Below are 26120 nucleotides of genomic sequence, written 5' to 3' on the forward strand. Positions count from 1 at the left end.
AACCCACTTTAATAAGACCTTTGAAGAAATTCAAGATATCTTAACCCCTCATTCTTTGTCACAGCTGTGAGCAAGGTACACCTATGGAATTCAGAGCTCCCCTTGGCTATGAGTGCACACCCTGCAAGCCACAGTCTCCCTCCCCACAGCAAGAAAGATAAAAGAAAATCAACAGCCTCAAGCAGCCCAATGATCAAAGTGACATATCACTGCTTGTTAGAGTCAGCCTGTCCAGGGGTTTGATATGATAGGTCCAGGGCCCCATCTAGACCTGTGAGTCCCACCTGAACAATTTCCACCTTAGCCACTCATATCTATGAACACTGACTGAGCACCAGTGATATAATCTCTGCCACTGTGCATTTAAAATTTAGGAGAGTTTGGCAAAAATCTCTACAATCTATTGGCTAAGCCTACAATGACTAATATATAATAGGGGATATAGTGAAGGTAAATAGAGGTTGTCCCCAGAATAGCCAGAGTATGTCAAAGGATGAGAATGTCTTCCAGGAGGGGCATGCCTAAAGTCAATCTTAGAGGATAAATGGGACTGAACCAGCAGGGTGAGTCCGATAAGACAGTTTCTGCAAAAGCATAAGACATACACACAGTGCTTCCCAGATATTAATGTGAACATAAATCACTGGAAGAACTTGTTAAAATACAAGTTTTGATTCAGGAGGTGTGGTAGGGCCTGAAATTCTGCATTTACAACAAACTCAGGTATGCCAACACTGATGGTAGGAAGACCACATTTGCTGGACAGAAAACAACATTTTGAGTATCCAGGGGCTAAGCAGTCTGTTTCCAAGCTTAACTGCACACTGAAATCACCCGGAAACTTTTTAAAAGTACTGATGCCTGGCTCCACCTCAGACATGCTGATATAATAGGTATGGGATGCCCAGATTTACAACCTGGGGATTAGGATTTTTTAAATCTCCCCCTGGTGGTCCTAATATGCAACAACACTTGGCATTCATCTATAGATGACTGAAAACTGGTCCTAAATTAATAATCTTTTTGAAGATGGGAGGGACTTATTAAATTGTTCTCTCAATTTTTTTTATATATCAAAAGCTTTCCACCATGAAAAGTTTACATCTATATTTGCACCATCTTCATCACCACCTCAATGGCCTAAGCAACCACCAGTTCTTACATGGATTATTGAAAATGCTCCTTAATTGCCTCCAAACCCCTCTCTAATGGGCTCTGCCCCATTTCCATCTATTATCCACAAAGCAGCAGAGATCTCCAGTTAGGTGAGTTCACATTGCTCCACTGCTCAAAACTTCCAATGACTTCCCATCTCACTCATGGGAAAAACCGAAGACTTCACAACGGACCATAATCTGCTCCATTTCCATAATCCGCTACATAATCCATCCCTACTCCCATTTCTTCTTACTCCTTTGATCTTATTTCCTATTTACTTCTCTGTTCTAAACATATAAGTCTTCTTACTTTTTCTTTAAACCATGAGGCACATTCCCTCACTTTCTTCACAATGTTGTTCCCTGCACTTGGGACACTCTGCCAACAGATATCTGCAAACCCTGTGCTTACCTCCTTCAGGTCTTCATTCAAATGCCATTTCCTCTGTGGGACTTCCCTGACTTCTCTATTTTCATGGTAAAATCTTCCCTCTAGCACTTCTTTCCCTGTTTTATTTTTCATACATACCTGTCGTGAGCTATGTAATACTTGTTTTACATATTAATTCTGTTATTTCTGTCTCCACTTAGGGCCTTCTATCCTGACCTACCATGGCCAACTAGAATGTTAGCTCCACAAAGACAGTGATCTTTGTGTGTTTCGTTCACCCTCTGAATTCCAAGCCCCTTACACTTGTTGCCTGGTAGATGACTGGTGTTCTATAAATATTTGCTGACAGAATGAATGTTTCAACCAATCAACTAACATTTGTCCTGGCCATCTTGGATAAGAGACTTCTACTCCATATAAAGTACTTTCTACAGTGTGCCACAATATTGATAAATGGTAGCTCTTTTTATAACACATATTTCCCCATAGCAGACTTTGGCAAACTTTTTTATCTATATGGCCAGCCTTTCCATAGGAGTCATACAATCTCTGTTACAACTGTTCAAATCTGCCATTGTAGCACAAGAGGAGCCATATACTACAGACAAGCTAAAGGGCATGGTTATGTACCAGTAAAACTTTATTTATAGGTATGGCCCACAGGCTCTAATGTGCCAATCCCTACCTTATATCAGAACTTCCCAGTTTTGTTACTGAAGTATATATAAAAAGATTGCCTATCTCATGCCAAGCAATGCAACCAAAAGCAGAAGAAATTTCTCAAAATAGATTAATTTCAAAACAATAAAAGACAGATATAATCAATTTACTCAAGATTTATTAAGGCACATAGATGATCCTAGAGAGTATTATGCTAAGCGAAATAAGTCAGAGAAAGACAAACATCATATAATTTCACTCATATGTGGAATTTAATAAATAAAGCAGATGAACAGGGGAAGAGAAAGAAGAATAAAATAAGATAAAAACACAGAAGGAGGCGAACCATAAAAGAACAAACTGAAGGTTGCTGGAAAGGAAGTGGGTGGGAAAGATCGGCTAAATGGGTGATGGGCATTAAGGAAGGCAGTTGTTGGGATGAAGCACTGGGGGTTATATGTAAGTGATGAACTACTAAATTCTACTCCTGAAACCAATACTATAGTATATGTTAACTAGCTTGAATTTAAATTTAAAAAATAAAGACTTACTAAGGCCATTTTGCCATAATTTAATAGCACTTTGTATTTCTTAGAAACAGTGGTGCAAGGGGCACCTGAATGGCTCAGTCAGTTAAGTGTCTGATGCTTGGTTTCAATTTAGATCATGATCTCATGGATCATAGGATCGAGCCCTGCATGAGGATCCATGCTCAGCAGGACATCTGCTTAAAGATTCTCTCCTCTGCCTCTTCCCCCGCTCTCTATCTCTGTCTGTCTGTCTGTCTCTCTCTATATCTCTCTCAAATAAATAAATAAATCTTTACAAAAAACACAGTAGTGCATCTAACAGTTGATAAGTTTTGATGAAATATGATAAATTCTTTTCTGCTTGAAATACCTAGAAGAATTACTATTTCCAGCACCTTGACTAACATAATGCATTTATCTAATCTGCTTAGATGAATTTTCTCATATTCTATCTATAGCATTCCTGATATCAGTAAATTAACTAGGATAGATAACTTGCTTTTTTGAAACAAGGTTAATTCCTAAGAGCTTCTTAATTGTTAGTACAATTCTTAATATAGTTATTTTAAGTTATCTTATTTATCAAGTTTATAATCTTTTCCAGATAGTGAGCAAATTTAGATTATCTGTTTTATGGAATAGTTTTATCTATTTATTTTTTTCAATCAGGTCTCTTTGCCCATCTGTAGTTTTCTTATTTCCCTCTAGGCTGACCATTAGTGGCTCAGTGATCTAAAATGCAGCTTCTTTCTTTCTTTCTTTCTTTCTTTCTTTCTTTCTTTCTTTCTTTCTTTCTTTCTTTCTTTCTAAGATTTTATTCATTTATTTGAGAGAGCATGGCGGAGAGGAGGTGGGAGCAGAGGGAGAGGGAGAAGCAAACCTTCAGCTGATCAAGGAGCCCAATCTGGGGCTTGATCCCTGGGATCATGACCGGAGCCAAAGGCAGCAGCTCAACTGATTGAGCTACCCAGGCACCCCTAAAACGCAGCTTCTTTCAGTATTAGGAAAATGTACCCTTTATCAATAAGAAACCAGATTCACTTAGGATATCAAAGCATACCACATGCAGGAATAGCCGATAAAATAGTCTGCCCATAGAAATCCAGACTGAGAGGAAAAGGAGCCAGAATTTGCACAGGAAAGCAGAACAATGGATGGGAAACTAACTCAAAACAGGCTTTCTACAGAGAAGAAGCCAGATGGGCAAGGTGCAATGTCCACAGGCAAAATGAAAGTAACTGCATCACCATTTCCAATTAGATCCATCTTCCAATGTATTCAGTCTGTCTTCAGCTGGGACCAACTACTGTTCAATCTGTCCACTGAGTTTATAATGTAACTGTATTTTTCACTTCTAAAAGTTCTGTTTGATTGCATTTGCTTCTTTTTTTTCTAATCTTCTTGGACTTTTTCATGGTGTCTACTTTTTTCTCATGATTTTGATTCTGGTTACATCCTTAACTGTTTTAAGCACAGTTATTTTATCTTTACTGTTCAGTAGTTGTCTTACCTGAAGTTCTTGACAGGATATATGTACACTGACTCTCAGTGATGGTATATTGTTTTCTTATGCGCTTTGTAATTTTGTATTGTGAATTCTTCAGGATGCTTCAGGATGCAATTGGTGGAAATCTTGCACAATCTGGATTGACAGTATTTCTCCAAAGAGATTTTATATTTACTTTGCCAAATGCTCAGGGTTTTCACATACTCAAGCCACTCTTACCTTAATTTATTGGCCCAGAGTTTCTAAAACTTGGCAACTAGGAATATTTTAATCCCAACTGTGGGTAAGGATAGGGATATAGTTATTAATTTTCATCAAAGACTTTTTCTATCTAAAATCTATATGAAGACATATAAGTGCCCTTCAGACACGATTCTGCACCATGAGTAGACAGTTTTTCTAGTATGAATCTTCAAAGGCCCCAGCTTTCTATGGTATCTCAAATGCAATCTTTAAATTCATAAAACCCCAAGACATTATCTTCTATTTCTGTGTAGGCACTAATATCTAAACCTCTATGTGACAGAGACAAGGATTCCATCGCTCTTTCTCAATCCCACTGCCCAGGCTGTCAAAGCACGAACCAGTGTGGTTTGGCTCTAGTTTTCAGTTTGTACTTCATTTTTTTGCTTATTGGGAATTTCCTTAATGCTTTCTCATTCAGTTACATATTTTAAAATGATATTGTCTTATATTTTATCTAGCATATGTGAGTGTTTTACAGCAGAAAGCTTTCCAGATAATCTAGTTTGTCATACTGCCAGAAATAGAAGTAGCAAATGGTAGCATCATGCCATAAAGATTAGTGGGATATGTTAAAACTAAGCATCTCAAACCTGAAGAAAAACCATTACAATTATTCAGAGATTGATAAAGTCATGCAACACTAATATAGAATTTTACAAAGTGTCATAAAATGTGGTAATAAATATTTAGAAGCTTCTTTTGAGGTTTCTCATTTTAAAGCAAAGGTAAAAGGCACAGCCACACCCAGTGGGGAAATACTTATTCTTTCTGTTACAGCTAAAATGGCTGAAACATAACAAATCAAAAAGCATGTAGAGAAACCTAAAATGCATATTTTTGTCAGCAAATATTGTTGAATGATATATGGAAAGCATTATAGAAGAGTGAAGAAACAAATGTTGGAACAAATTACCTAGTGTTGAAGGTTTGCTATATACTTGGATGAAACGCTGATACCTCTAACACATTTCAGCTATGGTATTTTCTGGATTCTGTTTCCAATAATAAAACATATGAGGGGCTTTTGTGTGTGTGAGCTACCAAAAAAAAGGACCAAATAACATTTTCCCTCAATAATAAATAACTTCTAAATTATGACGTCTACACTATTTTAGGCAACTATCTGAATCAGAATTTTTTTAGTTCCCCAAAAATGGTATAAAGTACTGCACATGAAATGCATTCCCTCTATCATTCACAGGCAAGCTATTGCAACAAAGCTTTCAAAGAAGCTTTATGAAATCAAAGTGCTACAGGATAGGGGCTCCAAGGTGGCTCAGTCAGTTAAGCATCCATCTCTTGATTTCAGCTCAGGTCATGATCTCAGGGTCGTGAAATTAAAACCCCTATGTGGGGCTCCATGCCCCAGCATGGAGCCTGCTTAGGATTCTCTCTCTTTCTCCCTCTCCCCTACCTGCTCATGCACATGCGCACTTGCTCTCTCTCTCTCTCTCTCTCTCTCTCAAAAAAAAAAAAAAGAAAGAAAAGTGGGCAGCCCGGGTGGCTCAGCGGTTTAGTGCCGCCTTCAGCCCAGGGTTTGATCCTGGGGACCCAGGATCGAGTCCCACATCAGGCTTCCGGCATGGAGCCTGCTTCTCCCTCTGCCTGCTTCTGCCTCTGCCTGTGACTCTGCCTCTCTCTGTTTTTCAAATGAATAAATAAAATATTTTTTAAAAAAAGAAAAAGAAAAGTGCTATAGGATACCATAGGGAACCTTAGCTTTCAACACAAGATACTTAAAAATGTAAGGGATTCTGTACATCTTTATAGAACGTAACTTTCTTAGATCAGATTCCCTGGGAAAAAAATTTTCCTGGAGAGTGCCCTCAAGATCAACCATGGGGTAAGTACAGAAGGCAAGATTGAACAGAGGGAGAAATTAAATTTAGATGGTTATCACAATGTCCTCAACCAATCCCATGGGGAGCTCTGGCATTGGGTTGGCACTCTAGTTTTCTTACACCTTGCAGTAGACTGTCTGAGCCTTTATATCAAGCACTGACCAGTCTTTAGATGAGAGCTGCCCCATGGGAAGGGGTGATACATCTTTCCACTGAGTGCAATGCCTAGAGAATGACCTCTCAGCCACCAACATAGTGGAAACATAGCAGTGCATCACAGCATCCAGTAAAGCAATCAAACAGAGAATTGCAGGTGAGACTGGCAAAATCCTTAAGAGTTGACTGACTAAAAGATGAGTTCTTCATTTTTCTCTAACAACAAAAAAATCAAGTGATTCAAATGTGCTGACAGTTGATGGACATGAGAATTCTACATACCACAAAATATTCAATTTAACAATAAAGTGAGAAAATAAACTACTTTTTGAAAGACATTTATGCTACAGAGAGAGCTTTATGAAAGCAGAAGTTTGGAAGTGTTTCCATTATTACATGCTATTGTTACCAAAACTTATATAGCCCATCAAAACTCTAATACATGCACACTTAAGAAACTTGGAAAACTATTTTAACTTGTTAAAATTTTTCAATAGTTTCAGTACATATTAAACATACATATTATTTTTTTGAATTATAAACCTTCCATAGGTAAACATTTCCTTTTTTTTAACAAAAATATTTATGTAAATTTGTATTAGTTTTGAAAGATGAGTATCACAGTTTGTAAAGCATAATCAAAGATACACTCTTTGTATTTGAGTTTATATACTGTTGGAAGAACTTTTTCAACCATGACAGCCATTAAAAATCAAGTATCTAAATAAATGGAAAACATAGGTTTTTAAATTTCTACATCACACATTTTGAAATTAGAGTAAAGCATCTGATCACACAAAGATGTGAGGCATAAAATTATGGTCTTAACCCAGAACCAGAATAATTCATTGGCTCAAGGTTTCTGGGCTCCACAATGCCCATGTTAAAAAATGCTCAATCTCTTCTTTCTAGCATTCAGCTCATAAACTGTGGCTGGTTTCCCTAACTATCACTTAGCACAGTGTCCTCCAACTCTTTATCTTCATGTATCACCATTAGTAGAAACATTTTTGTGCATGGACCTCCATTTATTTGCTTATAAATTATATACACATGCTACTCTTCTGACAAATTATCTATATTATGTAACACACACAAAAATAGAAATTAAAAAAGATCCTCTTGCCCCAAATGCATAAATTATGAGGAAATATCAGGTGACCTCAAATGAAGACACTGCAATGTCAGTAGCATTTACTCTTCAAAAATGTCAAGTTCGTGAAAGACAAAGCTTTAGAAATTTTTCCAAGCTAGAGTAACAACTAAATGCATACATGATTCTGGACTGGATCTTGGACCCTTAAGGAAATTTTGGAGGAACTAGGCAAACTTTGAGTGGGATTTATACATTAGATGGTAATATTAGATAAATGTCAATTCCATGATTTTGATTATTGCATAGTAAATATACTCTAACTATTAAGGTTTTCCAGGGCATCATGTATGCATCATATTTTCAAGTAGTTCAGAAAAAAACAAAGCCCACGGTAATATGCATGTGTACATATCTGTGTGTTTGTGTGCGTGTGCGGAGATAGAGTAAGAGAATGCAAAAATGCTAACGATTAGAAAATCTTGATAAAAGCCATACAGAAGGGACACCTGGGTGGCTCAGTTGGTTGAACGTCTGCCTTTGACTCAGGCCACGATCCTAGGATCCTGGGATCAAGCCCCATGTCAGGCTCCCTGCTCAGTGAGGAGCCTGCTTCTCCCTCTCTCACTCTCCCTGTTTTTGCTCTCTGTCAAATAAATAAATAAAATCTTTTTTAAAAATCCAGACAGAGGTCTATGGATCTTTCTACTGCTTTTGCAACTTTTCAGTAAATTTAGAATTCTTTCAAAACCAGATAGGTTAAAAATTAATATAAAGAAAAGAAAGAATCCTCTAAAAAGATGATACAAAAATAGAAACTAGTTTTAAAATAGTCCATCTAGGGATGCCTGGGTAGCTCAGTGGTTGAGTGTCTGCCTTCAGCTCAGGGCATGATCCTGGGGTTCTGGGATCGAGTCCCACATCAGGCTCCCCACAGGGAGCCTGCTTCTCCCTCTCCCTATGTCTCTGCCTCTCTCTCTGTGTGTGTCTCTCATGAATAAATAAATAAAATCTTTTTTAAAAATAAAATAATAGTAGCTTTTTAATATGAGAATATTTAAGATTTTGAGTATTTGTCCCATCCTTTTTATGAAACTGCTCCAGAAGAAAACCTTCAGTGATCTTTTTACTAGTAAAAAAAAAAAGAAAGAAAATTCTAAATTGTAAAAACACATGCTCTTAAAAGATTCAATTTAGTAATTTAAAAGTAACAAGTAACTTTTTACTGGTTAGCATTTAATGCCTGAGAATTAATGAATCATAAGCAATTTGACAAATATATTCAATATCTATTCATAACTACTCAAAAGGTTTAACTTATTTCATTTAAGATAATGTTACAAAACAAAATATAAATTATGTCCTAGTGGACACTCAAAATCTTGGTTCTTACCATTTTTTACATTCCTGGTTCTCTCTCTTCCCTGTTAGTATTAAAATGGAGTGACATCTTCAGAGTATCCAAGATTTGAAACATTACACAAGAGGAAGTGATAGTTTTAGCTGCAAAAAAAACTGTTTTTCCTTAGACCTTCTCCTCATTCTGATCCCCATCCTTATTCTAATTCCTAAACAATGGTAAAATGGTTCTTTAGCAGCCAGTGTCACATAATAATCACCTGTTGATTCTTTCATCATGCTACTGGCTGACTCGCAAAGGGGAGCCTTCCATCCAGAAATATAGAGGGGTGGGAGGATGGTACACTGACTAAAGAAAAGTACATGAAGAATGAATATATAATTACTTTAATCATACAAACACCCAAAATGCATGTAAAGAAAGATGGTATTTTCATTCGAGAATTTATATTTCACCAGCATGTAATATAAGTTGCAGTAAGGGTTGTGTAATTTTGAAGTAAGTTTCCTTTGCAGCATTGCATTGCAGCATGCCTCCCCACAGCACAACACTCAAACACAGAAAGCCATCTAATGTAGGTACTTATAAACAGCCCATCTTCCCCAAAAGTCTGTCTCAAATCTACTGTATACAGGATGTTGCTGGGTACTGTGTTCTATACACCAGAATTCGCTGAAAGAAAGCAATGTGCAAGAAGTCAGCCTGCCCATGCACGAGTAATGAACTATCAGCATTATCCATGAATACTTAACCACAGACCAAAGTTCCTTTGGGAATCTCTCACAGATGTGGACAAACTAAAAATCTTCAGCGCAAAAGAGCCACTTTTGCTGAAGATAGAAAAGCCTCATTATTATGAACAAGCAATATGATTTGACTAAGATTGTTACACTTTTCACATTATCAATTTGCATAATTTTCCACTTGCAAAATGATAACAAGAAAGTCAAAGATTGTTGTCAATGATTATGTTTCCCCTGACATAAGAACTTGGTGATATAAAAAGACAAAGAAGTAGGCTACAATGTTTAATCAAGAACCTGGCCAGAATTGCTGTGATTGTATAGGTGTCAAGACATCGCATATGAAATTAGAAGATATCAGCTATATGATATAGCAGAATATAGAAAATGTGAATTTTTTAAAGATTTATTTATTTGAGAGAGAGGGAATGCGAGTGCAATTTGGGAAGGGGGGAGGGGCGGAGGAGAGAGAATCTCAAGCAGAGTCCCTGCTGAGTGTGGAGCCTGATGCGGGGCTTGATCCCAGGACTCTGAGATCATGACCTGAGCTGAAACCAAGAGCTGGAGGCTTAACCGACTGAGTCACTCAGGTGCCCCTAAAATTTGAACTCTTTATTCCAATAGCAAAAGGGTGGGAAAAGTACAAAACCCGCAGACTATTCCTTATGCTTACTAATGCTCTTGAGCCAAAGACCAGTGCAAACACCTATAGTTGAAAAAGCTGGATTTCTTGACTTGTTGCAGGAATGGAGAACACACCTATGGGGAACCACAGGTCAGCTCCCTGAAAGGTATTATTAGAAAGGCTTTATTATAGAATTTAGGCTTGTGTTAGTTAAGTGATATGGGGGAGAGTTCACAAAAGCAAAGTTACTCTGGATTGGATGTTATCAGGATGTGGGTAATTCATGATTGGGCATCTCTATAACTCTAATGTAGAAGCTAAGAAGAATGGAATGATACCAAGGCTGTTGTTGGTAAAGCAGCAGCAACCATTCCCAGCAGCCAGGATATGGGAGATATTTGGTTGTTTTTGTGGTTTAGATATTGTTCATGTTTTCCCCTGTGCTTAAACATGATTACTAAGTGGTCTTGTTTTTGTCTGGATCCACCATAGGCACAGAGTGGTCTTGTCAACGGTTGTTTGTGTTCCACAGAATGCCAGGGCCTCGCTGTGTGTTCCAGGGCTATTCTAGCTATCCAGATCTGCTTCTCTCTTTCTCACACTGACAAAATATGTAAATGCTCCAGGAAAACTTCTGGGAATACTCAGTGCTCAAGTTTGGGATGACTTTTAAATAAAAATATATCCTAGTATTCACAAGGGATATACTAGGCAAATGTACTGTGGAATAATAAATTATGAAATAGAAAATAGTTCAAGAGGTCATTGGATTCATCTTCTTGCCTCCAGGATGGATTTCTCCATCCTACTTTAAAAGCTCCTCATTTAAAAATCACACAGCTTCTATTTGGCAGGTCTATAACTATAACAAGTAATCCCAAATTCTCCCTCATTAAATTGTAAGATGATTTCTTCTTTCCTTCTCTGTGGAGATAGAAGACAATCAGCCAATATCCTCTTCACTCTAAAAATAAAACCTTTGCCTTTCCTTCTCTGACAAAAGTAGCCTTTTTTCCCAAGGGAGCTATTATAAATATCTCAAATTGGTCTATGGCGCTCTTCCTCTGCTGCCACCACCTCAGTGTATGCCCCTATCATGTCTTAACTGGAACACTACAGTAGCTTCCTAACAGGTCTCTCTTCTTCATTCTGGCACTGTTCCCCACCTCCTTCCACACTGTTGCCAGAGTGATCTCTGAGTTCATTTCACTAATGTACATTGGCCTCCCCATTTTTTTAAAGGCAAAATCCCAACTCCTTAATTTCACCCAGAAGGCCCTGCCTTACTGGCCTTCATCCACATCACAATCACATTCTGAGACATTGATTCTTCTCTGTATTCCAGCCACACTAAACATCTTTTTAGTCCTGGGAAACCCATGGTCCTCCAACCTCAAGGCCCTAACACATGCTCTTCCTGAAGTGCTCCTTTTTTCCCCCTACTTTACCCAACTAACTTCTATTTATCCTTCAGATCTCATTTTAAACACCCTGACAACCACCCCTAGATTAGACCAGATCCCCTTATTAGCTGCATTCTTAGCATCCTGCACTTCATCTAGCATGTATCACAATCATAATTCACTAACCAGACATGAGTTGCTTATTTGACTCCATAAGAGCAGAGACAATCCCTATCTTATTCACCTCCATTTCCTTGGGGCATGTTGGCACACTGCCTTTACTGGAGAAGCATTCGATAAATACTTGTTAAACAAATAAAAAACATAATAACTTATGAGCTGAGTCCTCTTTAATTTCTATACATCATTTTTAAAACTAGAAAAAGCACTCAAAAGTGATCTAACATTCTGAATACAGCAATGGAATTACATCTAGGATCCCAAAGGTCCAATTCCTATTAGAAATAATACAGTCCCTTCATGCTATTGGATGATTGGCATATTGACCAGCTCAGTCCACCAATGATTTAAGAAAATAAAGTACTTTATCCTTTTACTGACCATAAGTCAAGTTACCATGTCCAAGTCCGTAGTCTGGTAAAGCTATTACCTAGTTACTCATTAGTCTGTCTGTGAGGATTCTCCAATTTCTCTTAACTATATTAATAATTAAAGTATCATTACCATTATTGATTATGATATTAGATTCTCTTCACATGTAAGCAGTTTAGTTAATTAACAATCATTAAGAATCATTATCTTCATTTTATAGAGAAGAAACTGAGGTCACATAGATAGATGAAGCTAGGATTCAAATCCAGGTATGTTTCATTAAAATAAGCCTCTACCAACCAGGAGTCTTCTTCAGTAGTGAAGGGAGATCCTGACACTCACCTGAGTCTGACAGGCCTTCTTCCCAAGGCCACCCATAATCGAGCAGGTAAGTGTTAATCTAATTCAGTGTGTGCAGAATCCCTTGCTTTCACAATTGCACTTTCCTGACTGCCCACGGACTGCTACCTGGGAGCGTTTGCTGCCATATTCTCATCACCTTATCCTGCCAAACACTGAGCTAGGTCTGTGATTGTTGTGACTTTTGGACATTGCACTTGGAACTTTCTGGCTCTCCTAGCCTGCATCGACCTCACAGCAGCTTAAGTCCCATCTTACTAGACACTAGCCTAGGTCTGGCTTTCCAATCTTCCCATAGAACCCAACATTACAAAGGTTCCAGCAACCTGCGTAGCAAATGCATTTCCAAAGAGAATTGTGTGTGGGTATTTATGTATATGTTTGTGTGTGAGTGGGGGAAGGTAGAAGCTGATTGAAATTCTCATTGAGAAAATAAAATACACAAATGATACAATATTTAAACAAATAACAATACTCCAATGTCAAAATACAGGATTCAGAGAAGATACACCATGCACAGTCAGGATGGGAATAGATAAATAGTGATGAGACAGATTCTTTAGGAGGATTGAGAAAGAAAAGTGTGACTTTACACAGATAAGGAGCTGGATTACAAAGAATCTTGAGTGCCCTAAGCATGTGTTTCCTGAGCTTAAAGTATTTGTGTAAACTTACCACATCTATCAACTACCTGTACTGCTTTTTTATAAGTTTATTTATTTTTAAGTAACATCTACCCCCAATGTGGGGCTTGAACTCACAACCCCAGGATCAGGGCTTGAACTCACGACCCCAGGATCAAAAATTGCATCCTCTCCTCACTGAGCCAGTCAGGTGCTCCAGCATTGCTTAATATTTTTCTTTAAACTGATTCATTTTTTCTATTGAAATAAATTTATTTCAAAAAGAACTTTATGCTATATTACTTTTATATCACTATGAATGCTAGTTGTATTTTTCAAAATACACCGTGTGCTCACAGTATGACGACTAAGATTGTCCAAGCATGTACTGAAGTACTACTGAAAACCATCTCACATACCAACAGCAGTATGTTAGACACATTTGGAGAGAAACCCACTCAAACACTTGTAGTTGATCAACAAATGCATGACTCTTCCAGGCAACAATGTTATACATTTTCCTCCTTCCTCCTCCCCAACAACACCTCCTCCATACCCCTCTCATTTCAGCCTTCTTAAAAGAAAAGTATGGACTCCCTCTCTCCAATTTCTCTTCTTCACGTTCTCTTAAACAACACTCCAATCAGGCTTTCACCTCTACCACTCCACCATCTAAAGCACCATTGCTTGTCAGTATTTTCTACCTTACTGGACACTACCCAGCTTTCTTTGATTTCCCCTTTCTCCCCAATGTCAGGGAGTCCTTGGGCTCAGTCTTATAAATTCCCTTGGTGATCTTATCTCAGCCATATGACTTTAAATATATTAAGCACAGTACATATACTGATGACTCCCATATTTCATCTCCAGGTCGGCTCTCTCTCCTGAGCCCCAAGTGTGTACAGTGCCCACCTAACATCTATACTTGGATATGTGGTAAATCTGTCACATTTAACACATTTAATGATCAGTTCCCAACTCCCAATCTTTGCCTTCATATCTGCTCTACTCACAAGTCTTTCCATCTCAGTTGATGGCAACTCCATCCAGAATCCTATCATTTCCTACCCAAATCTCTGCTCCTATCCTGGTCTAATCCTTCATCACCTCTGTTCTCAATACTGCAATTCCCTTCTGCCCTGCTTCCTTCTACTGTATAATTTCAACACAAAAGCCCTTTTTTTTTTAACAAAAAAAAAATACATTAGATCATACCACTTATCTGTTCAAAATCCTTAGCAGTTTCCCATTTCCCTCAAGTGAAAAAACAAAATCTTCACAATGGCCTACAGAGTATCAGACAACCTGGTTCCTTACTCCTCTGACCTCCCTTCCCCTTTCTTGCTCTTCCTTGCTTACATTGCTCTAGTGCGTGCATTTCACACACTGTCATAGTCCTCAAAGGCTATGATCATATCCATTTTGAAGATGGAAAAAAAAAAAAAACTAGAACTCAGAGAAGTTCCTTGGCCAAGGTCAACACCAAGTGCTAAAATCAGAATTTAGTCTTATTTCACTCCAAACATGCCTCTCAAGGATACCATGCAGTCTTACATAAACCTTTATTCTTCTAAAATGGGCCTAAAATAGGCCTGGAATTTTATTTATGATAAAGACAACGTTTCACATCAGTAGCTAAGTGGTGCTGGGACAATTGAACATCTATCTGCTAAGAAAATTAAGCTAGATCTCTTCCTCACCTCTTATACCAAATTTAATTCCAAATAGAAAAAAGATTTTACTATTAAAATGAATTCCAAAAACTTCCAGAACAAATCACAAGTAAATAATTTATAATATTAGAAAGTAAAAGGAACAAAACCCCAGAATCATAAAAAAGAAAGATTAGTAAATCTAGAACAAACTTTTAAAAACTGCTACATGACAAAATACTATAAACAAAGTCAAAGACAAATAAATAATGGGAAAAAATATTTGTAATGCATATATCAAAGAGCTAATTTCCTCAATTTACTAAGGGCTGGTACAAACTTTAAAAAGAAGAAAAAGATAATCTACTTTAAAACAATTGTTTTAAAAGTACATGAAAATATGCCCAACCTCACTTGAAATTAAAGAAATGCAATTTAAATCAGCAAGGAGATATCATTTTTCACCCAGCAGGAAAGAAAATGATTCTGATTCTGTTAGCTGCTATCTGGCCTTAAAAAAAAAAAAAAAAGTCATTAGCTGCTACTCATTAGTTCCTACTCATCCTCAAAAAGTAGGTTTGAGAGTTAAATCCACTTTGGCTCTAGTCCTTGCTTTAAAATATCAATATCCAAAATGTAAACCACCCCCTCAACAACATTTCAGGATACCATCCATCCCTTAATACTTGTACTGCATGGCCCATGACCTGGTCTCATATCCTTTGTCCACTTCCCTTCTACAAAACCTACTACACCTGTTGAACACCTGGTGATTCATAATCAACAAACTCCCTATAATCTCAGCCTGGCCCACAATCCCTCCTCTATCTACCACCTTGACTTAGTTGAAATTGGACTTCCCCAAGGGTACTGCTGGCTGGCCCTATAGCCCTCTTGGGTTACCGTAGATTATCCTCTGACAATCCAGACTATTGTTCCTCTCATTTCTTCCTGTTTTTCCTTTTTTAGGTCATTCCCCGTCATTCACCTGTGACTTGGCACATGACTCACCTCCAAGCTCTGCCATAAATAAATGCTGGGGGAGCTCACTGTCCACATAGGCAATCAATCGAATAACTGACCTCAGAGGTCCCTAACTTCTTCATAACTTTATCCTAGCTACCTACTCCCATGGTGATACTTTGAACTTTTTCATTTCCTTCAATTGCTTCATTTCAAAAATCTCTGTTTCAAACAACCCAGGCTCTTTTAACAACCTCTCCTTCCAATTAGCATTATTAACTTTAAGTTTATAAATGTCTCCATTTTCTATCCGTCCTAACAACTCACCTTTTTTTTTAACTTCCTTACTTAATTTCTCCATCTATTTCACTTAGCATAATACTTTCTAGGTACATGCATATTATTGCAAATGGCAAGATCATATTCATTTTTATAGCTGAGTTACATCCCATTTTATTATATATATAATACCTATTATATATATATGTGTGTGTGTGTGTGTCTGTGTGTGTGCACACACACACACAACACACACACTTACCCATATATCACCTATGCCATTTAGGTGACTTTCATAATTTGGCTATTGTAAATAATGTTGCAATTAACATAGGGGTGCATATGTTTTCAAATTAGTGTTTTCATTTTCTTTGGGTAAAAATATCCAGTAGTAGAATTACTGGATCATATGGTATTTCTATTTTTAATTTTGGGGGGAAACTATATACTGTTTTCACAGTGGCTGCTCCAATTTACAGTCCTGTCAACAATGCATAAGGATCTCCTTAATTCCATATCTTTGTCACCACTTATTTCTTGTCTTTGTGAAAGTAGTGCCATTGTGACAGGTGTAACATGGTATGTCATCGTGGGTTTGATTTTCATTTTCCCAGGGATTAGTGATGTTGAGCACCTTTTCATGTGTCTGTTGGCTGTGTGCCTTCTTTGGGAAAACATCTATTCAGGGGTGTTTAGTCAGTTAAGTATTCAACTCCTGATCTTAACTCAGGTCTTGATCTCAGGGTTGTGAGTTCAAGCCCTATGTTGGCATCCACACTGGGCATGGAGCCTACTTAAAACAAAACAGAAAAATGTCTATTCAGGTTCCCTGCCCATTTTTAAATTGGATTATTTGGGGTTTTTACTGTTCAGTTGTATATGTTCTTTATATATTTTGGATATTAGTCTCGTCAGATATATCATTTGAAATATCTTTTCCCATTTGTTTTGTTGGTGGTTTCCTTCACTGTGCAAAAGCTTTTTTAGTTTGATGTAGTCCCTCTTGTCTATTTTTGTTTTTGTTGCCTTTGCTCTTGGTGTCAAATCCCAAAAATTATCACCAACACCACTGTCAAGGGGCCTCACTGCTTATGTTTTCTGCCAGGAGTTTCATGGTTCCAGGTCTTACATTGAAGTCTTTTCTTTCTTTCTTTTTTTTTTTTAACAAATCAAACTTTTATGATATGGAATTGGCTGCACAGTATCTAAATAGAAAGTAATGTGGGAGAAACAGTCTGCCACCCAGCATGCATGTAAGAATCTGGGGGGAAGAAGAAAGTAGACTGATGTGTAACAGCATCAAGGAGCAGGGTGATGTGAGCAGCCAGATCTAGGGGACTAGAAGCCATTAGCCTTTGGAGTCCCTGGAGCTGGAGGAGGGCTGTCCCCAGCTTCCTATTTCTCTCACAGAAGGCACTGCCCTCAAGTTGGGAGGGGGCTGAGGACTGGGAGAAGGATGGGTAATAGGGCATCCTTTGCCCCTCCTCTATTGGGGGAAGAGAGACCATGACATACTTCTGGACAATACCAGGGACCAAAGGAAGGTGGGGGTGCAATTGTGGCCATGGAGATCAGTAGTATAACAGTGGGCTGCACACTGGGGATAGTGGTGGTGACAGGAGAGGTAGTGCTAGAACCTGCACCAGAAGATGAACAGCTGAGGGATAAGACCTATTGGGTATAAGAGTCATGGAGGACAATGACATTATCCTAAACTTGGTTAGAGGAGGGGAAGAGTAAGATGGAGCAGCAGTTCACAGACACACCTGTGTCTGGATGGGCAGTATGGTGGCACCGGAACCTTTAGCAAAACAGAGGTCCTAGGACCAAGCTGAGGGGCCCGTAAGAGGTCATTGTGGACCAATGATGAGGGGTGATCAGAGCAGTCCTGCTGACCTACTGAGCCTGTAGAGCAACCTGGCCAGAGCTCTGCCACATGGGAGGAAAGGAGGAGTCCAGGGCCCCAAATTCTGCCCCACAGGAATCCTAATTATCAGATGTGGGAGCAGCTGGTACTAAGGCATAGTGTTTCAGGAGGAGGCCCTGCATGTGGTCAACTCAGATGCAGTTGATGTTGCTCAGCACAGGGCCATCCAGGACACTGCAGAGCCACTTCACTTCCTGCTGTAGTCATGGTAGAATCAGAATCTTAATCACATCGTGTCCCAGCTCTGCCAAGCCTGAAATGGAGCCACCATGAGTTATCCACAAGTCTTCTCAGTCCACCTAGCTCTTGGTGAAGGTCATAGTGACCTGGGACTGGATGTTGTTAGTAGTTGTGCAGAAATGTCTACAGATCTGGGCTATGAGGCAGGTGGCAAATCACCCAAGGATTGTCCACATCTGACTGCAGGCCCAGATGTCTGCCTGAAAGGCAGGTCCTCACAGCTGGAATCAATTCATGTGTGGAGTTTTCTAAATCCAGTGTGGGGTTATCCTTCAGTACCATCACCATGCACATTGGAAAGATGAGCAGATTTTGGAAACGTCTGCTCCCTTTCCAAATATAAATCTCAGTCTCAAACTGTACACTCTAGTACTGCTGTAGAGACATACAATTATTTCCTAGTTCATATAATCTTGGGTTTTATATATACATACACACACACACACATATACACATATATAAATACCTGATGCCAGATTTTTTCATAAATACTTCAGCTACTGTAAATATTGTCTCTGAATCATTTTAGAAAATCAACACAATGTATTAAAATCAAGTGTTGGGAAATTTCATGGTCTCACAACTTTTATTTTGGAGTTGCGCTATTATTACATTTTATTTAACTCTGGACTACAGATCAATTATACTTAGTAGTTCCTAAGGCTTCATAAAGTAATTTTTCAAACTTTAAAGAAAAAAGCAAGCCAGTTACAGAGCCACAGGGGTCATGAACTCTGACCTTGCATTGACAAAAACAATAACAATCTTTCCTCACAACCCCGGGGTGCTCACAGCCATCTCCTATGCCCTCTGCCCCACAACCATCCCCTATGCCCTCTGCCCCCTGGCCCACAGCCTTATCAGCCCACCACCCTAGGCTCCTGCCACCAGCCAAATGCCTGGGAGCTGGGCCTCTTGTGCCCTACCCTCTGCCTAGGGCCTCCACAGACACCTTACCTGCTTCTAGGCCACTTGGGTGCCAAATCTCGAGTTTCTCTGGTGATTTCGCTTCCCAGGCAGCTACAAATTTGGGGAGACTGGTTCAGTGCAGGGTGGCTGAGGCACTGCACACAGATCTCTTGCAGGAATTTCCGGCATGAGAAATTCAGGCCGTCCAGGTGCACCCAGGTAACCTCCGCTCACTCTGCTGTAGCCTGGCCTCAGTGTGCTCAGGTTGCTACAGACCAGCAGACAGAAAATCCAGATAGTCACCGTGGTGGTAGATACCTCTGGATTCTGAAAGCACCATTCCAGATGGAGCTGGGACTGAGAAGGGGATCCCAGCTTTCCTGGAGACATCCAGTGCCAGGTAGCTCATTCTCACCACCTGGGATAACCTCATCCTTGGCAGGATCCAAATCATAAGGGACTCTGCTTCTGCAGAGCATTTCCTCTGGAAGGCCCACATACTGCGGCCCCAGGGGGTGGAGTACTATATGGTCTGTGGCCACAAAGCTCCTGGTTGTTGCTATGGATGGAGATGTCAGTTGTGAAGAATGCAAAATGTATTCAAAAGAGGTACAAGGAAAATTTGAGCTACATCTGTCAAAGCAACCAAGACTGTATCATCAATAAGCATCACCAGCACAGCTGTCAGTTTTGTTGAATAAAAAAATGCTTAGAGACGGGTATGGAAATGTAATCTATACAGTGAGAACAGAAGCCCTTTGGGGGTTAGGGGGCATTTAATGTGCAATGGGAGAAACCAAGCAATTGTGCTGCTTTAACTAAGAAACTTGAAATCATCCAGGAGCCTTTGATATATGCCAGGATGGTGTAGTTCTCCTGACCATGTATTCTAAACCTGAGACAAGCAAGGGGGCTCTGGGCATACTAGCAAATATAGTAACCTCCTTTGTAGACCTATATAAACCCCTTAACAATGGTAATGCTTTGGAAACACCATGGGAGAACCAGTCTGAAAGTGAGATTCTTTCAGCATTTGATATGTTAGCAAAAGCACTAATACCACAGACAGCTTCATGTCTCCAAGCCTAGCAGGGAGGACAGACACCAGTGGAGGATCCATGGAGCATCCATGTTATCACTGGAGACCAGTCCCCACCCACCATTGAGGTCAAAGGCTTCCTCCTTTTAGACACTTAGAACACATGTAAGCTCATAATGATACGAGTACCTCAACATGGGCTACATCTGCAAGTCTACATCACACTTGCTTTTCCTCCCCATGCATCACCCCAGGCCAATCCCAGCAGTTCAGACACTTGGTCAGGGATGCAACGCCAGCCTCAAGCTGTCCTGTTGGAATGAGCTCTTCACCCTTGGCCTGACCCAGTGTGCTCAGGTTTAAGTCTCTCCAATATCCTGGCAGCTACCATCAACCACCTGTAGAACTGCATCAATGAAGATAAACTTTCTGGTTACTGGATAAAGCAAGTCAAGGAGCACATCTGGAAGCATCAGTAGGACTTCTATTAACAGTAGGGTGAAGCTGAACATAGACAGCGGTGAGTATGCACACCTTAAAGCTACAGTTCTCTTTAGTCCTGACCATCCAGGTTTGACCAGCACAAACCAGACTGAAAAAGTCCAAGAAAAAATAGAGATAGACTTACAAGACTATGTTCAGAAACCCTACTCAGAAGACACCTTCTGAGTGGCCCAGATTCTCATATATCCGCTGGCCACAGGCTATCAGCTCCAACAGTAACAGAACTTAATTTATTTCATTTTATTTATTTGTTTATTTATTTTTACTGGCCTCATTGTCAATATTTTGATAGCATAATTCCCTACATCCTCAAGATGGAGATGACAGAGTATAATGACCAGATCACCAGAGCCAGTCTCTGGTGCACTGCACACACCTGCTGAGGAACAAAAGAATCTTCCTATTTTTTTTTTAAGATTTTACTTATTTACTCATGAGAGACACAGAGGAGGAGGCAGAGACATAAGCAGAGGGAGAAGCAGGCTCCCTGCGGGGAGCCCGATGCAGGACTCAATCCAGGGCCCTGGGATCACGCCCTGAGGTGAAGGTAGATGCTCAACACTCAACCGCTAAGCCACCCAGGCATCCAACCTATTTCTTATTTTTAAAGACAAGAATTACCTATACCCACAGAATGCTCTTAATTCATCTGGCAATACTTGTTATGTTGTCCTTTTATAGAGGAAAAAAATTTTTTTTCAAAAAGTGACAACCACTAATTGGGCAAAAAGAGGAAAAATAGCAATTTCTAAAGATTACTAATTTTAATCAAAAGTTTTATTGACATAATTTTAGATTCACATGCAGTTCCAAGAAATGATACAAAGATCCCTGTACACTTTGCTCAATTTGCCATAGTGGTAACATTTTATAATACTATAGTATTATATCACACCAAGATATTGACGATACAATCCACCAATCTTAATAAGATTCCCTCAGTTTTATTTGTACTCATCTGCTGTGTGTGTAGGTGTGTATATGTGTATTAAACTCTGTATTTTTACCTGTGTAGGTTTATGTATCCACCAAAGTCAAGATAAACCACAGGGACTTAAATATAAGAACTAAAACTATAAAACTCTTAGAAGAAAACATTGGTGTAAATCTTCGTGACCTTGAATGAGGCAATGGTTTCTTAGATATGACAATAAAAGCACAAACACCAGTGGAAGAAAGAAAAGAAAGAAATTAAAAACGTTTGTACTTCAATGTATACCTTTAAGAAAGCAAAAAGACAACCTACATAGTGGGAAGACATTTTTATATATCATGTATCTGATAAAAAGAATTTATTCTAAAATACACCTTGGTGGCTCAGTGATTGAGCAGAGCCTCTACCTTTGGCTAATGTTGTGATCCACGGGGGGGGGGGGGGGGGGACCTGGGATCAAGTTCCACATCAGCCTCCCTGCAGGGAGCCTGCTTCTCCCTCTGCCTGTGTCTCTGTTTCTCTCTCCCTGTGTCTCTCATGAATAAATAAATAAAATCATTAAAAATAAAGAACTCTTACAACTCAATAACAGAAACAACCCATTTTTTTTTAACGGACAAATGATCTCAATAGACATTTCTCTAAAGAAGACATAAAAATGGCCAATAAACACATGGGAAAATGCTCAATATCATTAACACATCAGAGAAATGCAAATTAAAAGTAACTGAGATACCATGTCACACCTGTTAGGATGGCTAGAATCAAAGAGAAAGATAGTAACAAATGTCATGAGAATGTAGATAAATCTGAACCCTCATATTCTACTAGCAGGAATGTAAAATGGTGTGGCTGCTTCAAAAAGCAGGCTGGCAGTTCCTCAAATGGGTAAATGTGAAGTTACCATATGACCCAGCAGTTGTACTCTTAGGTATAGATCCTAATAGAAACAAATGAAATAGAAACAAATGCCCACACACAAAAAAATTTTACATAAATGTTCATAGCAGAATTACTCATAATAGCCAAAAAGCAGGAAGGACCTAAATCCAACTTATGAATGGATAAATAAATGTGGCATATCTATACAATAGCATATTACTTAGCAATAAAAAGGAATGAAGAATGCATTTGTGCTACATCTTAGGTGAATCTTGAAATCATGATGCTAAGTGAAAGAAGCCAGTCACAAAAGACCATATATTATATGATTCCGTTTACATGAAATATGCAAAATAGGCAAACATATTGAAACAGAAAATAGATTAGGGATTGCCTAGGGCTGAGGAAGGCGGTTGGGAGAAATGGGGAATGACTTCTAGCAGTTATGTTTCTTTTTGGAGTGAAAATCCTTTAAAATTGTGACAATGGTTCCAAGTGTCTGTGAATAGACTAAAAACCATTGATTTGTATACTGTAAATGGGTAAATTGTATGGTGTGTAAATCATAACTCAATAAAGCTCTTATTTTTTAACAGGGAAAAAAAGTAAATCTCAAGTGTCTTTCATGTTGCAACTTTATTTATTTATTTATTTTGAAGATTTTATTCATTCATTTATGAGAGACACACAGAGAGAGGCAGAGACACAGGCAGGGGGAGAAGCAGGCTCCATCGAGTGAGCCCAATGTGGGACTCGATCAGAGGTCTCCAGGTTCACACCCTGGGCTGAAGGCGGAGCTAAACTGCTGAGCCACCCAGGCTGCCCCATGCTGCAATTTTATAAGCATACTCACCTTCTTCCCAACCCACTCTCTATCCCTATTTCTATTCAGTGACAATCAGGAATCTGCCTTCTATTTCTAAAATTTTGTTATTTCAAAACTGTTACATAAATGGAATCATACAGTATGTAACCTTTAGGTATTGACTTTTTCCACTCAACATAATTCTTCAGAGATTCATCTAAATTGTTGCATGTATTAAGGTTCCTTTATTTGTTACCCTTGGTATAGGTATACCACAATTTGTTTAACCATTCACCATTTGAAGGACATCTGCAATGATTCCAGGTTTGGGTTGCTACAAATAAAGCTTCTATGAATATTTATATACAAGTCTTTGTGTAAACATAAGTTTTCAATTCTCTGGGGGGAAATGCCCAAGAGCACAATAGCTGAATTATACAATAATCACATATTTCATTTTTTAAGAACTTACCTAACTTTTTTCCAGAGTGGCTGTATCATTTTACATTCCTACCATTTTACATTCCTAATTTGGATCATTTATACATGATTGGATCATTTATACTGATTTATCCACATCCTCACCAGAATTTGGTGTTGCCATTATTTTTTTTATTTTACTCTTGCTGATAGGTGTAGAGTTGAAATTTCATTGTGATCTTAATTTGCATTTCTTTGATGGCTAATTCTGTTAAACATCTTTTCATGTGCTTTTCTGCCATTGGTTTATCCTCTTCAGTGAAATAAATGTCTGTGCATGTCTTTTGCTTATTTTCTAATTAGGTTGTTTTTTACTACTGAGTTTCAACATTCTTTATATAATCAAGATGTAGCTCTTTATTGGATTGGTGTTGTATTGTTTTCCTATAGCTGCTGTAACAGATCAACACAAAGGGAGTGTCTTAAGACAATAGAACTCTGTTTCTCCCCCGGTTCTAGAGGCTAGAAGTCGAAAATCAGTGTATTAGCAGGATTAAATTACCTCTGGAATAAAAGACTTTCTTTGCCTCTTCCAGCTTCTAGTGGCTGTTAGCACTCCTAAATTTACCGTCACCTCTCTCTCTCTGCTCAATCTTCCCATCTCCTTCTTCCTCTGTGTGTTTGCCTGGTGGCTGCATCACTCCACTCTCTACTACCATCTTCACATCATCTTTCTTTCTTTGTGTATTTGTCAAATCACTGTATCTCTCTTATAAAGCTTCTTGTAATGACATTTAGGGCCCACCTGGGTAACCAAAAATAATCTCCTTATCTCAAAATCTTTAGCTTAATTAATTAGGTGTTCATTATACAAGAAAATTACCCCTTTTCTTGTCAAATTCTATGTATTTTGAAAACATTAATTAATAAAAGTTTTTTTAAAAGATTTTATTTATTTATTCATTTGAGAGAGAGAGTGTGTGTAAGCAAGAGCATGAGCAGGAGGGAGAGTCAGAGGGAGAGAGAGAAGCAGACTCCCTGCTGAGCAGGGTGGTGGATGCAGGATCCATCCCAGGACCCTGGGGTCATGACCTGAGCCAAAGGCAGACGCTTAACCCACTGAGCTAACCAGGTACCTCTAATAAAAGTTTTAAAGGAAAAAAAAAAAAAAAAAGACCCTTTTTCCAATTAACATTTACAAGTTCCAGTGATCGGACTTGGTATTTTTAAGTACCCATTTTTCAACCTACTGCAAGTGGTTTGCAAACATTTTCTCCCAGTCAGTAACTTGTCTCTTTATCCTCTTAACAGGACCTTTCACAGAGCAATTTTTTTTTTTCATTTGAATAAGATACAATAGATGGCTTTTTCCTTTCATGGATCATGTTTTTGGTGTCCAGTAGTTTACCTTTTTTTAAGATGGCCTACCTGAAAAGCATATAGGTGAGACTCAACTATTTCACAGGGCTCGCTGAAGAGCCATGTTTGTAATCCAAGACAGTTATTGTAGGAGTAAATGTAGGCTGAAATGGAAGTTAAAGCAAATTTATTTGTGGCTTTTTTATATGTAAAGACTTTGATGGCAAGAAGGCGTACTAACACAAATAAAGCTATAGTTTGAAAGGCAAAAGACAATTAACTAAAGGGGACTGAACCCAGCCAACCTGTTCTAGCATACTGTAGCAAAGGAGTTAGAATCAAACTGAATCTTGAAAAACAAACTAATAGAGTAATTCTAGATTAGATCATGAACCTGAGAAAAAATAAAGCTATAAAAAACATTATTGCACCAATTGATGAAATACATATTGTAGGCTTGAAAATATTGTATCAATGTAAAATTTTCTTATTTTGCTCACTGTACTGAGATTATGCAAGAGAATATTCCTTTTTCCTAGGAGAGATATGTAAGGTTTTTAGCAACAGGAGCACAGTGTCTCCTACTTACTTTCAAATTGAATAGATCTGTTCCCAGGTAGAGATAGAAAGGTAGATCATGCTCCAGAAAGGAGATTACAATCTAAGTGGTCAAGAGAGTGGATTGCCTAAGGAGACCAGTTGTTCCAGAATTGGTCATTTAGAGCAGTGGTCCTCAGACTGGACTGTATGTTAGAATCTGCCTCTTAGGTAAGGTAAAATTTATCTTCCCTCAGTGCACATTTCCATTCTCCCAACCTGGCAAAGTTAGCCAACCACTGTCAGATGAGATAATTCACTAATGTTCTGTAAATGAGGTAATTTGCTAGTAAAATCTACAAGTGCCTAGAGTAAATCATATTTCATTTTTATTATAACTCCATACTAAATTGTAATCAAAAT

The 26120-nt window shown here is 38.6% G+C and overlaps 2 pseudogenes; one reads left to right on the top strand and one right to left on the bottom strand.

Annotated features, from left to right (window-relative positions):
- Window positions 1-17489: 17489 nt before the first annotated feature.
- LOC112661031 (transcription initiation factor TFIID subunit 6-like) lies at window positions 17490-19106 on the bottom strand (annotated as a pseudogene).
- Window positions 19107-19138: 32 nt separating this feature from the next.
- On the top strand, window positions 19139-21143 carry LOC112661032 (nuclear receptor subfamily 2 group C member 2-like; annotated as a pseudogene).
- The last annotated feature ends 4977 nt before the right edge of the window (window positions 21144-26120 follow it).

Source organism: Canis lupus, chromosome 23 (genome assembly GCF_003254725.2).
Source record: "Canis lupus dingo isolate Sandy chromosome 23, ASM325472v2, whole genome shotgun sequence".
NCBI lineage: Eukaryota > Metazoa > Chordata > Mammalia > Carnivora > Canidae > Canis > Canis lupus.